At 46.9% G+C, this 14,428-nt stretch overlaps 1 long non-coding RNA gene across 1 annotated transcript; it reads right to left on the bottom strand.

The window, feature by feature from the left end:
• Window positions 1-12,491: 12,491 nt before the first annotated feature.
• LOC308577984 lies at window positions 12,492-13,229 on the bottom strand. Its single transcript, XR_014003802.1, has 2 exons — window positions 13,169-13,229; window positions 12,492-13,096 (listed from the first exon to the last, which is right to left on the bottom strand). It is a non-coding gene; the product is annotated as an uncharacterized lncRNA (long non-coding RNA).
• Between the last annotated feature and the right edge of the window lie 1,199 nt (window positions 13,230-14,428).

Raw genomic sequence — 14,428 nt, 5'->3', positions numbered from 1 at the left:
CTCCTCTCCTTATGCGTATCAGGTTGTACGCCCCCCTTAGATCCAGCTTTGTGAAAATCTTTCCCTTCCGCACCCTGGTCAAAATATCATCAATCCTGGGCATAGGGAACACCACTGGTTCAGTCACTGCGTTCAACCTCCTAAAGTCACATACAAGTCTCGGCTTGTCCGCGTTTTTTTTGTCCACAAAAAACACTGGGCTACCCCCCGCTGCTTTGGACTCTCTGATGAAGCCTCTCTTCAGGTTCTTGTCAATAAACTCTCGCAACTCCTGCATTTCCCTGTCTGACATGGCATACAACTTGCCCACAGGAAGCTGTGCTCCAGGGAGTAAATTGATCTGGCAATCAAAGGGCCTATGCGGGGGTAGTTGGTCAGCTTCCTTCTCGCTGAACACGTCGCTGAGATCTGCATACTGTGGTGGTACCTTCACCTTCTCCATTACTTCAGTCCCTGCTAGGGTGGCTTGGGCCCCTGCTGAACCCTTTTCCCCTTTGCAGTGTTCTAAGCAATGTGCTGAACCAAAGGACACCACTCTTTGATGCCAGCCAACCAGCGGATCATGTAGAGCTAGCCAGCTCATTCCCAAAATAATGGGAGCGCCTCCCAAGGTGGCCACATTAAACGCTATCAGTTCTGTGTGCCTTGCCACCCTCATGATCATTGGGACCGTCTGCAAGCTGACTCCTCCTCCCAACAACTCCCTGCCATCGATCGTGGTCACCTGCAGGGGGTTGCTTAAAGGGATAGTCTGTATCTGGTGTTCAGCAGCAAACTCCTTGCTCATAAAATTGCAGGAGCTGCCTGAGTCCAATAGCGCCTTTATTTTTAGGGGGTGTCCATTTTGCAGCTCTAGCAACACTTCAATCACTAGAGCAGGTCGAGGAGCTTCTGGCACGGGCACTTTCACTGCTCTTTGGCCTGGCTGCAGTGCCCCGATTGTGGCAACCAGGCGTTGGCTTTTACCTGCTCCGTCTCCCCCTGCTCTTCCCCCTCAACAGCTCCCACCATCCCTTGCCATTCCTTCCTCTGGGGGCAGACTCTGGCAAAGTGGCCTGGCTGTTGGCAGAGATAGCATTTCCGGGCGCCCTTTCCCTCCTTCTTAGCCCCCTCGCTGGGTTTTGAAAATGCGCGCGCGCGCGCTGTCCCGATTTCCATCGGCTCTGCCGGCGGGAAAGCTGGCTCAGGAATGTCTGGAATGCGGAACTCCTTCCAACGTTCCCCTCTCCCTTCCCGCCTCTCCAAGGCTCTTGCCTCCTGACGCGCTCCTATGGTCAGCGCAGATTTGGTCAGCTGATCCATAGACCCCGCCCTGGGGCTCCGTGACAGCTCGTCTTTCACAGCCGACGAAAGACCTTCTTCAAACAGCATCTGAATGGGTGCCGCCGATAAATCCCAACCCAGTCTGTGAACCAGCATGGTAAACTCAGTCCAGTACTCACGGACAGATCGGCTTCCCTGCTTGCAAGCCATTAGCTGTCTGCGCACCACCCCTTCCTCAATATCGCTGGAAAACATGATATCCATTGCACGAAAGAACTTCATCGTGTCCTTTAGTACGTCATTGTGCGTTGCCATCAGGGGTCGAACCCAGTCTCTCGCCCCCCTCTCAAGATGCCCAATCACGAAAGCAACTCGTGATTCCTCATCAGGGAATTCATCAAACTGCACATTAAGTGCATATTGCATCTCTGTCCTAAAGGCATGGTAATCCTTGGGGTCCCCCCCAAACTTCTGCACCAATCCTGGTACCTTTCTGGGGAACTGAGTGGCTCTCCCCTTCTTGTCTGCATCCTGAGCCCTTCTCTCCTCCAGCCTCGCCGTCTGCAGCGCCAGTTGGACCTCCAACGCTCGGTATCTATCTTCCAAGCTTGGACCAGCCCCAACCCCAGCTCCTCCGGTTCCGGTTGGTTCGCTCATGATGCTTTCTCTTGCACAGGCAGCGTACAAAGACTGTCGGACTGCTGTTAGGGATTGATTAGCTGCTTGTGCGTAAAATCGTGCTCCCTCAGAGTTTGTGCGCCCCCACAAACCTCAGTGTGTGACGGAGCTCCTCAGACATGTCTGCTCTAGTCACTAGTAGAGTCCGACAGTGGCTGTCTGCGGAAGCGTTTCCAGCAAAGGAGCTCCTTAACGGAAACGCGTCTCCTGGACTCACGGCGTGACAGTTTCCGGCGAGGTGTAGGTCTCCCTATGTGAGACTCAGATACCTCCCCACTGTTTTCGCTGGAAGCGTCCCTGAGCCCTCCCTCCTGCTCACATTCCCTCAGAGAATCACTCCTCCCCCTGCTGGTGCCTGCTTCAGCTGTTGAGTCTCTTTCTTCCTCCCTGAGCCCCTCCACCACCTGATGCTCCGATGGCAGTTCCCTGACAGATATCAAAAGACAGTTGGAGACATGGACAAGGTTAAATTTATCATTCCTGGGCCGCATTTCGGGAATTAAAATGATAGTTTTACCGAAGCTACTCTTTCTATTCCAAATGATTCCAATTACAGGAAAGACCAGCAGTATCAACAAGTGGCAAAAAGAAATTTCTAAATTTTTGTGGAAGGGTAAAAGACCAAGGGGGGGGAGAATATACGATGAATTAAAAAAGATTATGGAGATAACTTTTACGGAAAAAAACAGAGGCATTTCTATGAAGTATTTCAGATAAAGAGATCCCAAAAAATCTAAGAGAGGTATTCTTGTATGCAACCGCTGCAGCTCGTATACCTGTGGCCAAGGGATGGAAAGATCACGAGGCTCCAAAAATAACAGATTGGCAAATCAAATTACAGGAATTGGTGGAGACGGCTCAATTGACTAGCAAACTCAGAGGAATCTCAAAGCAAAAATTTGCAGAAAAATGGGATGGTTATACAAGATATGTTCAAAAATACAATAATAGTTTTGACTCTGTGCTAGCATTCGAGTCTGTGCTAGCATTCCCCGTAGGGAACTTGCCCCAGCCATTCTGTTGGCTGAGGCCCCCTGCCAGGCAGCCCTGACCCTTTCCACTTAAAATGCAAAATACAAACTATACAATAACCTAAAAAAATAGTAAAAGAAAAACAAAGCATCGTATATCCCCCTCCAAAAAAATCTTAATCTTTTCACACATCCACCACATGTGGCTCATTTCACCGTTATTTCCTCCACATCTCCAACAAGCATTTGCCAAATTTTTATCAATTCTTGATCATCTGGAAGGAGTGAGGTACCACCTATGAGCCATTTTCATCATGTTCTCTCTTATATTATAGCTGGCTGTAAATTTCAAATTTACATTCCACCAGTTTCCCCCATCTTTTAGCATAATTGGACGGCCCACATCTTGGGCCCACTTTATCATTGAAGCCTTAACCTCCTCATCCATTACTTCGTAGTCTAAAAGAAGTCTATACATTTTTGCGATTATTTTGGTTGTACTATTCAGTAGTTCTCTTTCAAATCTTGAAGGCTCCTTTTCAAAACGTATCTGCTTATCCTGTCTAAAAACTTCATTCACCTGGAAGTAATCTAGCCAAGTAGAAAAGTGATCTTTTATTTTCTGATAACTTATCAATATTAGTTGACCCTCCTCCCCCCCCTTAATATTGTGTTATACGTTATCCAGTTCTCTTTGATGTTGTTGCTTTTTTTAACAGCGATTGCTTCTAGTGGAGAGTTCCATCTTGGGGTTTTCTGTTCCAAATATCTTTTGTATTTTCCCCATACCTTATATATGGCATTTCTTATTATATGATTTGAAAAACTCCTATGCGTCTTTATTTTCCCATAATTAAGATAGCCATGCCTCCCAAAACGGGTGTCATGACCTTCTAGATCTAAAATATCCCAATTTTTTAATAAATACCAATCTTTCAACCAGAAAAGATATGAGGCTTCGTAATATAGCTTCAAATCCGGTAACCCGTAGCCACCTCTTTCTACAGTATCTATTAATATCTTGTGCTTTACTCTTGGTTTTTGCCCTTCCACAAAAATTTAGAAATTTCTTTTTGCCACTTGTTGATACTGCTGGTCTTTCCTGTAATTGGAATCGTTTGGAATAGAAAGAGTAGCTTCGGTAAAACTATCATTTTAATTCCCGAAATGCGGCCCAGGAATGATAAATTTAACCTTGTCCATGTCTCCAACTGTCTTTTGATATCTTTCCAACAATGGGTATAATTATCTTCATAGAAGTTAATATTCTTTGGTGTTATCCATAATCCTAAATACTTGATTTTGGGGTAGATTTTAATGTGTATTATGTGTTCTAATTCTGCTTTTTCATCTGGCGACATATTTTTAACTAATAGTTTTGTCTTGTTTAAATTCATTTTGAACCCCGCAACTTTACCATAGCCATATATTATTTCCAACGCCTTTCTTAAACTCTGTTTTGGTTGCTCCGTAGTTATAATTAAATCGTCAGCAAATGCCCTCATTTTGTAACTTCTATTTCCCAGCATAATCCCTTTTTCCACCTTGAGCCTGGGGGAGGGCCCCATACTCCACCTCAGCATATCAGGCCCCAAGGAGGCCCGGGACATTGCTGCTGTTGCTTTGCCGGTGAGTCTCTGGGAGGACCGCTCCCCCCTGAAGCCCTTTTTCCACCTTGGGCCTGGGGGTGGGCCCCATACTCCACCACAGCATATAAGGCTCCAAGGAGGCCTCGGGACATTGCTGCTGCCGCTTTGCCGTGAGCTTGTGGGGAGGACCGCTCCCCCCTGAAGCCCTTTTCCACCTTGGGCCTGGGGGCGGGCCCCATACTCACCTCCGCAGCTTATGGGGCTTCAGGGAGGCCTCGGGTGTGTGGGGTGGGTGTTTAGTTGAGTGGGGGAATTTGTTTAATTTAATTATGTTGTGTTTGTAACTTTGTTCTTTGTTTTTATAGTTTTATTGTTCTGTTAGTTTGTTTTTTGTATAGGCTTTAATTTGATTTTAAGGGGAGGGGTCAGGGCTGCCTGGGAGTGGGTCTCAGCAAGCAAAATGGCTGGGGCAGGTTCCACAGGGGGGGATGCACTCGGACAACCGATCTCAGTGATCATGGGTAGGAGGAGGAGTTACGCTAAGACCAGACCATGTCATTACCGAGGAAGCAGGCTTAGTCGTTGTCTGAGGACCATCCCTGCCTCCAGGTCTGGTCCTGACCGGAAGGATACTGGAATCAACAAGGGAAACCCACATGACCTGAAAATGTTGCTGTGCAATGCCAGGTCAATGATGAATAAAACCACTGCCATCCACGACCTGATTGTGGATGGAGGCTTGGACCTGGCATGTGTGACAGAGACCTGGTTGGATGAAGCAGATGGGCCTGTCCTTGCCGCTGCATGTCCACCAGGTTTCTCTTACGCACAGCAACCCAGGCCTTGTGGGTGGGGAGGGGGGATTGCAGTGATTTTTAGGAAGTCATTAGTTTGCACCGGGTGTCCTATTGGAAAGACCCAGTTCTCTGAGTGCATGTTCTGGAAGTTGGGCAATAGGGGCAGTACAGGATTCCTATTGCTGTACCGACCTCCCCGCTGCACCAAGGATTCCCTGCCCGAGCTGCTTCAGGTCGTGGCAGATGTCCTTGTGGAGACACCAAGTTTGGTTGTCCTAGGGGATTTTAACATCCATGCCGACATGACCTTACAAGGGGCCGCTCGGGACTTCGTGGAAAGCATGGCCTCCATGGGGCTGTCCCTGAATAGGTCTGGCCCAACTCATAGCCACGGGCATGCCTTAGACCTGGTGTTCACCTCTATGGATGTTGGTGATCTGACATTAAGTAAAAGCCAAACCAAAGAAGTGCCATGGTCAGATCACTTCCTGGTGCAACTGGACTTCTCCGCGACCCTTCCCCTATGCAGGGAGGTGGGACCGATTCGGATGGTCCGCCCCCGCCACTTAATGGATCCAAATGGTTTCCAGAGAGTGGTAGGGGATGTTTTATCCCATGTTGATGGCCTTTCAGCTGATTCCCTGGTGGCCCGCTGGAATGTGGAGTTAACCAGGGCTATTGACTGTTTGGCTCCAAAGCGCCCTCTCCGATTGCATGGAGCCCGGACAGCCCCGTGGTTTTCCACGGATCTGAGGGCAATGAAACAATCGTTGAGACGGCTAGAGCGCCGGTGGCGGATAACCCATTCTGAATCTGACCGGACACGGGTTAGAGCTCAATGTCGAGCCTACCAAGTGGCGATAGCGACGGCGAAGAAGACTTTCTTCACCGCCTCTATTGCATCTGCGGAAAACAGCAGCAGGAGACTCTTTCAGGTGGTTCGCAATTTAGCGGAACCACCTGCTCCATCAGGGCCCAGTAGGGGCAACATGATCTCCTGCAATGACTTTGCAAAGTTTTTTGCAGATAAAGTCGCTCAGATTCGATAAGAGGTAGACTCCACCGTGGGAGCAGGGCCGGGGCGGGAAAGTGCTAAAGTCCTGTCTAGTCAAGTTGTGTGGGATCAATTTCAATCTGTTACCCCCGAGGATGTGGACAGGCTGCTTGGACGAGTGAAACCAACCACTTGTCTCCTTGATCCTTGCCCATCCTGGCTTATAAAAGCTAGCCGGGAAGGACTGGGCGATGGGCTTCGTGGGGTTGTGAATGCCTCCCTCCGTGAGGGAGCCTTCCCAGACTCGCTGAAAGAGGCAGTTATTAAACCCCTTCTTAAAAAACCATCTTTAGATGCGGCCACGATAGCCAACTATCGCCCAGTCTCAAATCTTCCATTCTTGGGCAAGGTGATTGAGTGAGTGGTTGCTGAACAACTCCAGGCACGCCTGGAAGAAGCGGACCATTTGGATCCCTTCCAGTCGGGATTCAGGCCTCATCATGGGACTGAAACTGCCTTGGTCGCACTGGTTGATGATCTCCGGCGGGCTAGGGACAAAGGTGAGAGCTGTTTCCTAGTTCTGCTGGATCTCTCAGCGGCATTTGATACCATCGACCATAACATCCTACTGGACCGTCTTGAGGGGCTGGGAGCTGGGGGCACTGTTATACAGTGGTTCCGCTCCTTCCTCCTGGGCCGTGTTCAGAAAGTGTTGGTGGGGGATGAGTGTTCAGACCGCAGGGCCCTCACTTGTGGGGTGCCTCAGGGTTCTGTCCTCTCCCCCATGCTTTTCAACATCTACATGAAGCTGCGGGGAGAGATCATCAGGGGATTTGGGCTGGGTGTTCATCAGTATGCGGATGATACCCAGCTCTACCTCTCTTTCAAATCAGAACCAGTGAATGCAGTGAAGGTCCTGTGTGAGTGCCTGGAGGTGGTTGGAGGTTGGATGGCGGCTAACAGATTGAGTTTGAATCCTGACAAGACAGAAGTACTGTTTTTGGGGGACAGGAGGCGGGCAGGTGTGGAGGATTCCCTGGTCCTGAATGGGGTAACTGTGCCCCTGAAGGACCAGGTGCGCAGCCTGGGAGTCATTTTGGACTCACAGCTGTCCATGGAGGCACAGGTCAAATCTGTATCCAGGGCAGCTGTTTACCAGCTCCATCTGGTACGCAGGCTGAGACCCTATCTGCCTGCGGACTGCCTTGCCAGAGTGGTGCATGCTCTGGTTATCTCCCGCTTGGATTACTGCAATGCGCTCTACATGGGGCTACCTTTGAAGGTGACCCGGAAACTACAACTAATCCAGAACGCGGCAGCTAGATTGGTGACTGGGAGTGGCCGCAGAGACCACATAACACCGTCTTGAAAGACCTACATTGCCTCCCAGTACGTTTCCGAGCACAATTCAAAGTGTTGGTGCTGACCTTTAAAGCCCTAAACGGCCTTGGTCCAGTATATCTGAAGGAGCGTCTCCACCCCCATCGTTCTACCCGGACACTGAGGTCCAGCACCGAGGGCCTTCTGGCGGTTCCCTCACTGCGAGAAGCCAAGTTACAGGGAACCAGGCAGAGGGCCTTCTCGGTAGTGGCACCCGCCCTGTGAAACGCCCTCCCACCAGATGTCAAAGAGAACAACAACTACCAGGCTTTTAGAAGACATCTGAAGGCAGCCCTGTTTTGGGAAGCTTTTAATGTTTAATGTCTTATAGTATTTTAATATTCTTTTGGAAGCTGCCCAGAGTGGCTGGGGAAGCCCAGCCAGATGGGTGGGGTATAATTATTATTATTATTATTATTATTATTATTATTATTATTATTATTATTATTATTATTATTATTATTATTATTATTATATTTTTCTTCCCTAATTTGTTTACATAAAACTTCCAATGTTAATATGAAAATTAAGGGGGATAGTGGGCGACCTTGTCTGACCCCTTTTGTTTTGATTATATTGCTTCAATCCCTTTTGTATACTGTATACCAAAATCCATATGGTGTAATAGACCTTTCATTAATTTCCAGGATACCCTGTCGAAAGCTTTTTCTGCATCTATAGCCATTAAGACTGTCTTCTTTTCTATTCTTAAGTCTAAATACGCTAATAAGTTTATAATGTTTCTAGTGTTGCTATAAATGTGCCTCCCGGGCAAAAAGCCAGCTTGGTCATTGTGTATCATCATCTGGAAGCCTTTTTTTGATCTTTCGGCTAAAATATTTGCATATAATTTATAATCGTTCTTTAGAAGTGCGATAGGCCTATAGTTGTTAATAAGTAGATTGTCCGTTCCCTGTTTTGGAATTAATGCAATAAGGCTGTCTTTCCAAGAATCCGGCATGGTTCCGTCTTTTAAGATGTTGTTCATGATACTTCTTAATGGGTCAGACAGTAAGTCCTCCATATTTTTTTATAATATATTGCCGGTAGGCCGTCTGGCCCTGCTGGCTTTCCAATCTTTGCTTCCTTAATTGCTCTTTGAATTTCGTACGATGTAATAGGGGCATTCAACAGTTCTTTTTGTTCTTTAGTATGTTTCGGAAGACAGTTCTGTTCTAAATGTTCTTTAACTTCTTCTGTTGTTTCATTTCCTTCCTTATAGATTTCTCTAAAGAATTCGAGAAATCGTTTCTCTATTTCTTTAGGGTTGTTTATTATTTTGCCTTTGCACTTAACTCTATTTATAAGCCTTTCTGCCTCTCTCTTCTTTAATTGCCATGCTAATAACCAGGCTCAGATTCTGTTTCAGGCTGTGTCTCTGTTTCAGGCTCTGGCGCTGTATCAAACACTGTTGCAGACTCAGGCTGTGGCACTATGGCTGTAGCTGTAGCTGTGGCTCTGGTTCTGTTTCAGGCTCTGGCACTGTATCAAGCACTGTTTCAGGCTCAGGCTCAGGCTTCTCCTCTTTATTAGGCTTTGTGTCAGTTTTTGGCTCTAGCACTTATTCTAGCTCTATTTCAGGCTCGGCCTGTGTCTCAGCCTTTGTCTCTGTTTCACGCTGTTTCAAGCCCTGTATCTGCCTCTGCCTCTGTTTCAGACTCTGGCACTCTATCAAGCACTGTTTCTGGCTCTAGCTCTCTTTCAGGCTCTGGTTCTGAATTAGGGTTTTGTTCTGGCTCTGGCTGTGTCTCTGGATCTGGCTGTGTCTCTGCTTCAGGCTCCTATGCTGTTTCAAGCACTGTATCAGGCTCTGCCTCTCCCTCTGCCCCTGGCTACGTTTAAGCGTCAGGCTCAGTTTCAGACAGTGTCTCTGTTTCAGGATCCAGCACTCTACCAAGCACTATTTCAGACTCAGGCTGTGGATCTCGGCTGTGGCTCTAGGCTCCGTCTGTGGCTCTGTCTGTGGCTCTGGCTCTCTTTCAGGGTCTGGTTCTGAATGAAGATCTGGTTCTGACTCTGATTCAGGGTCTCATGTTGGCTCTTCCTCTGCCTCTGACCCAGCTATGTTTCAGGGTCTGGCTCTCTTTCAGGCTCTGGTTCTGAATTAGGGTTTTGTTCTGGCTCTGGCTGTGGCTCTGGCTCTGGTTCCAGCTCCGGCACTGTATCAAGTACTGTTGCAGACTCAGGCTGTGGCTCTAGGCTGTGGCTGCAGTTATGTTTTGCGCTCCGGCCCTGTATCAAGCCCTATTTCTGGCTCTGGCTCTGGCTCTGGCTCTGGCTCTGGCTCTGATTCATGTTCTCCCTCTGACTCTGATTCAGGGTTTCGCTCTGGCTCTGGCTCTGGCACTCTATCAAGGACTGTTTCAGACTCAGGCTGCGGCTGTGGCTCTGCCTCTGTTTCAGGCTCAGGCTCTGTTTGAGGCTGTGTCTCTGTTTCAGGCTCCGGCACTGTATCAAGTACTGTTGCAGACTCAGGCTGTGGCTCTAGGCTGTGGCTGTGGCTGTTGCTCTGGTTTGGGCTGTGGCTCTTTTTCAGGCTCTGGTTCTGAATGAGGGCTTGGTTATGGCACTGATTCAGGGTCTTGCTCTGTCTCTGGCTGTGTCTCTGTTGCACCTCAAACGGTGGTTTGTTGCTGTTGTTGTTGTTGTTGTTGTTGTTGTTTTTATTTTCTTTCTGGGGTGGGACAAATGTTCAGTTCAGGCAGGGTTTATTTTAAGTTTAGCATAATTGTTTCTTGCTTTGTTTTTCTTTTACTATTTTTTTAGGTTATTGTATAGTTTGTATTTTGCATTTTAAGGGGAAAGGGTCAGGGCTGCCTGGGAGGGGGCCTCAGCCAACAGAATGGCTGGGGCAAGTTCCCTACGGGGGTGTGTGTGTATTGGAACACCCAATCTCTTTTATCGTGGGTGGGAGGAGCAGTTGCGCTAAGACCAGACCACGTCTTTACCGAAGATCTGGTTCTGACTCTGATTCTGATTCTCTGATTCTGGCACTCTATCAAGGGCTGTTTCAGACTCAGGCTGTGGCTGTGGCTGTTGCTCTGGTTCTGGCTCTGGCTCTTTCTCAGGCTCTGGTTCTGAATGAGGGCTTGGTTCTGGCACTGATTCAGGGTCTCGCTCTGGCTCTGGCACTCTATCAAGGACTCTTTCAGACTTAGGCTGTGGCTGTGGCTGTGGCTCTGTTTCCATTCTTACAATTCTTACATTCTGAAAACATAATAAATCCTTAATTGTTGTCCACCTCCTTTTAGTTCCTTTATCACTCGAATGCTAGCACGGAGTCAAAACTATTATTGTATTTTTGAACATATCTTGTATAACCATGCCATTTTTCTGCAAATTTTTGCTTTGAGATTCCTCTGAGTTTGCTAGTCAATTGAGCCGTCTCCACCAATTCCTGTAATTTGATTTGCCAATCTGTTATTTTTGGAGCCTCGTGCTCTTTCCATCCCTTGGCCACAAGTATACGAGCTGCTGCGGTTGCGTACAAGAATACCTCTCTTAGATTTTTTGGGATCTCTTTATCTGAAATACTTCATAGAAATGCCTCTGTTTTTTTCGTAAAAGTTATCTCCATCATCTTTTTTAATTCATCGTATATTCTCCCCCCCCCAAAAAAAAATCTTAATCTTTTCACACGTCCACCACATGTGGCTCATGTCACCGTTATTTCCTCCACATCTCCAACAAGCATTCACCAAATTTTTATACATTCTTGATCATCTGGAAGGAGTGAGGTACCACCTATGAGCCATTTTCATCATGTTCTCTCTTATATTATAGCTGGCTGTAAATTTCAAATTTACATTCCACCAGTTTCCCCCATCTTTTAGCATAATTGGACGGCCCACATCTTGGGCCCACTTCATCATTGAAGCCTTAACCTCCTCATCCATTACTTCGTAGTCTAAAAGAAGTGTATACATTTTTGCGATTATTTTGGTTTTACTATTCAGTAGTTCTCTTTCAAATCTTGAAGGCTCCTTTTTAAAACCTATCTGCTTATCCTGTCTGAACACTTCATTCACCTGGAAGTAATCTAGCCAAGTAGAAAAGTGATCTTTTATTTTTTCATAACTTATCAATATTAGTTGACCCTCCTCCTCCCCCCTTAATATTGTGTTATACGTTATCCAGTTCTCTTTGATGTTGTTGCTTTTTTTAACAGCGATTGCTTCTAGTGGAGAGTTCCATCTTGGGGTTTTCTGTTCCAAATATCTTTTGTATTTTCCCCATACCTTATATATAGCATTTCTTATTATATGATTTGAAAAACTCCTATGCGTCTTTATTTTCCCATAATTAAGATAGCCATGCCACCCAAAACGGGTGTCATTACCTTCTATGTGGGAGAGATAGCCACGGTAAAGGCTTGTAATATTGCAGGGTGCCCCCTGACCTCGGCTGACCAGTACTCTGAGCTTTACAATGTATTGGAATGCATTGACCTTATAAGGAGTTATGTTCCCCCCTCTGGGCAGTGTAATAAACGGACTGGAGGAGGAGGAGAAGTCTGATATGAGCTGCCCTCCGTCCATGAAAATATTGCTGCCTTTGTGTGTGTTTTTCTATGCCTTGCACCCCAAAATGACGGCTGGCTTCCGTCAATTGGTTCCCACAAGTGGTGCCCCGTGTGAGGCAACTTAAAGAAAAGAGGCAAAAATTAAAGCAAACAGTCTGAGGCAGACTAAGAGGATTTTAAAAGAAACCGTGAGAGGTTTTTCTATCCAAGCAGTGGATATCATCGGTTCACCACGCCCGGCAAGTGTTGCACAGCGCTGAAGAATCTAAGGATCCCTGGTGAGTCCGATCCCTTCTATTATATTGATTTTTGAAAAATGGGCAGCTCTTTGACTACTCCACAACAGAAGTTTTTAAAAGACTTAAAATTTCTCCTCTCCTCCAACAAATTGGAAGTTCCAGAGGGTGATTTGATACAGCTTATTCTGGCTATTGATGAACATTGTCCTTGGTTTCCTTTGAATGGAACATGTGAATTAAAACTTTGGGACAAGATTGGTGAACATTTTCATGGGCTCCCCAGCATCAGTACTCGGATTTTAAATGCATGGTGCAAGGTTCATTACGCCATGGGCTCCTTATCGCCAAAAAATATCTCCATGGCTGCATTGCCAAAACAACCTCCAGCTTCCTTAATCCAGCCTGCTGTGTTAGAGTCTGGTGTGTTAGCCTCTGTTCCAATCCTTGCCCTGCCAGCAGCTCCAGACCCCAAACCTCCGGACTACAGTTCCTCACCAGAGGACCCAATCCTGCAAAAATACCGTGGTCTGGCTGGCTATAATCCTAATCTTTCAGAGGCAGACCCAGCTACCCCTTTTCAACGTGCAGTCCTTGCCTGTTCCTTAATTCAGGATACTATGGCATTCCCTGTTATTGTGCCCCCTGCTGGTGCTCCAGCAGGAACTCAAGCCCAGCAGCAACCTTTTGACTTTAAAATCTTGAAAGAGCTCCAATTGTCAGTAAGGACAAATGGACTTCAAGCCCTATTTACACAGGCTCTTTTGGAAACCACATTAGCCCAGCCTTTGGTTCCAGATGACATCAAGTTTTTGGCACGTACAGTGTTACCCCCATCAGCAGGTGTTTTGTTTGCCCACGAATGGGAAACTGCCTGCCGTGTTTATGACCAAGCCTTGTTTCAACAAATCAGGGGGAATAATCCAAATATTACCCTCGCAGACGTCATGGATGCCTTGATGGGGCGTGGCCCTTTCGCTCAGGCTTCAGCACAAGCCACACTGCTGCAGATCTTATTGAAGGATACTGCTCTTGCTGCTAAACAAGCAATGAGAAAAATCCCAGAACCCACCAGTATTCAATCAAGGTGCAGTTCAATCAGGCAAGAGGCTAGAGAATCATATTCTTCCTTTATGGACAGGCTGCTTACAGCAGTGAGTCGTCAAATTGAAAATCCTGAAGCCAAACAAATAATTATCAAACAATTGGCCTTTGAAAATGCCAATGAGGAAAATGCCAATCCTGCCACAGACACAGCAGCCATGCTTCGCATTTGTCAGTCCGTAGATACAGCCACCCACAAGATTCATTTGCTGGCAGCTGCGCTCAATGAAAACCAGCCTGTAGCCACCGATACAACTTGCTTCCAGTGTGGCAAACCAGGATCACCGATACCTCAGTGTGGGTAGAACGGTGGCCTCCACCAAAAGAAAAATCCGCAGCAATGGCACCATCTTGTTTCTGAACAGCTTATTTCTGAACAATTGACTTTCGGCCACATTGAACCATCTTCATCCCACTGGCTCCAGCAGACAGGGAACAGTTTGCTTTTACATTGCCAGTATATCACAATTCGCAGCCCACCAAGCGATATCAGTGGGTTGTCCTGCCTCAAGGCATGCGGAACTCCCCTACACTTTGTCAACATTTTGTGAGTGAAGCATTGAAACCTTTCTGCATGTGCCACCTAGAGGTGCTGCACACAAGCTGCATCTGGCAGTGTTTGCTACACTGTTGTTGCCAACAGGAATTTTATATGCTCAGGCGGAACAAGAAGAAGACTATCTGCATTATAGAATGGCTACATCTACCGCACACCCCACCAAAAAACATTTATTCCATAATTGAATCCACATCAGACATTGTTATCAAAGGACGTTCACGAGCAATAGCTTTAAGCGGTTATGATGTTGCATCAATATATCTTCCCTTCTCACAGACTGAACAGCAGCATTTATTCATAACTAATGCTGCCGTGCAAATTGCTTTGGCAGATTT

Source organism: Podarcis bocagei, assembly GCF_964188305.1.
Source record: "Podarcis bocagei genome assembly, chromosome: W".
In the NCBI taxonomy this organism is placed as follows: Eukaryota; Metazoa; Chordata; class Lepidosauria; order Squamata; family Lacertidae; genus Podarcis; species Podarcis bocagei.
Note: the sequence above shows the minus strand (reverse complement) of the source record. Positions and strands in the feature narration are given on the sequence as shown.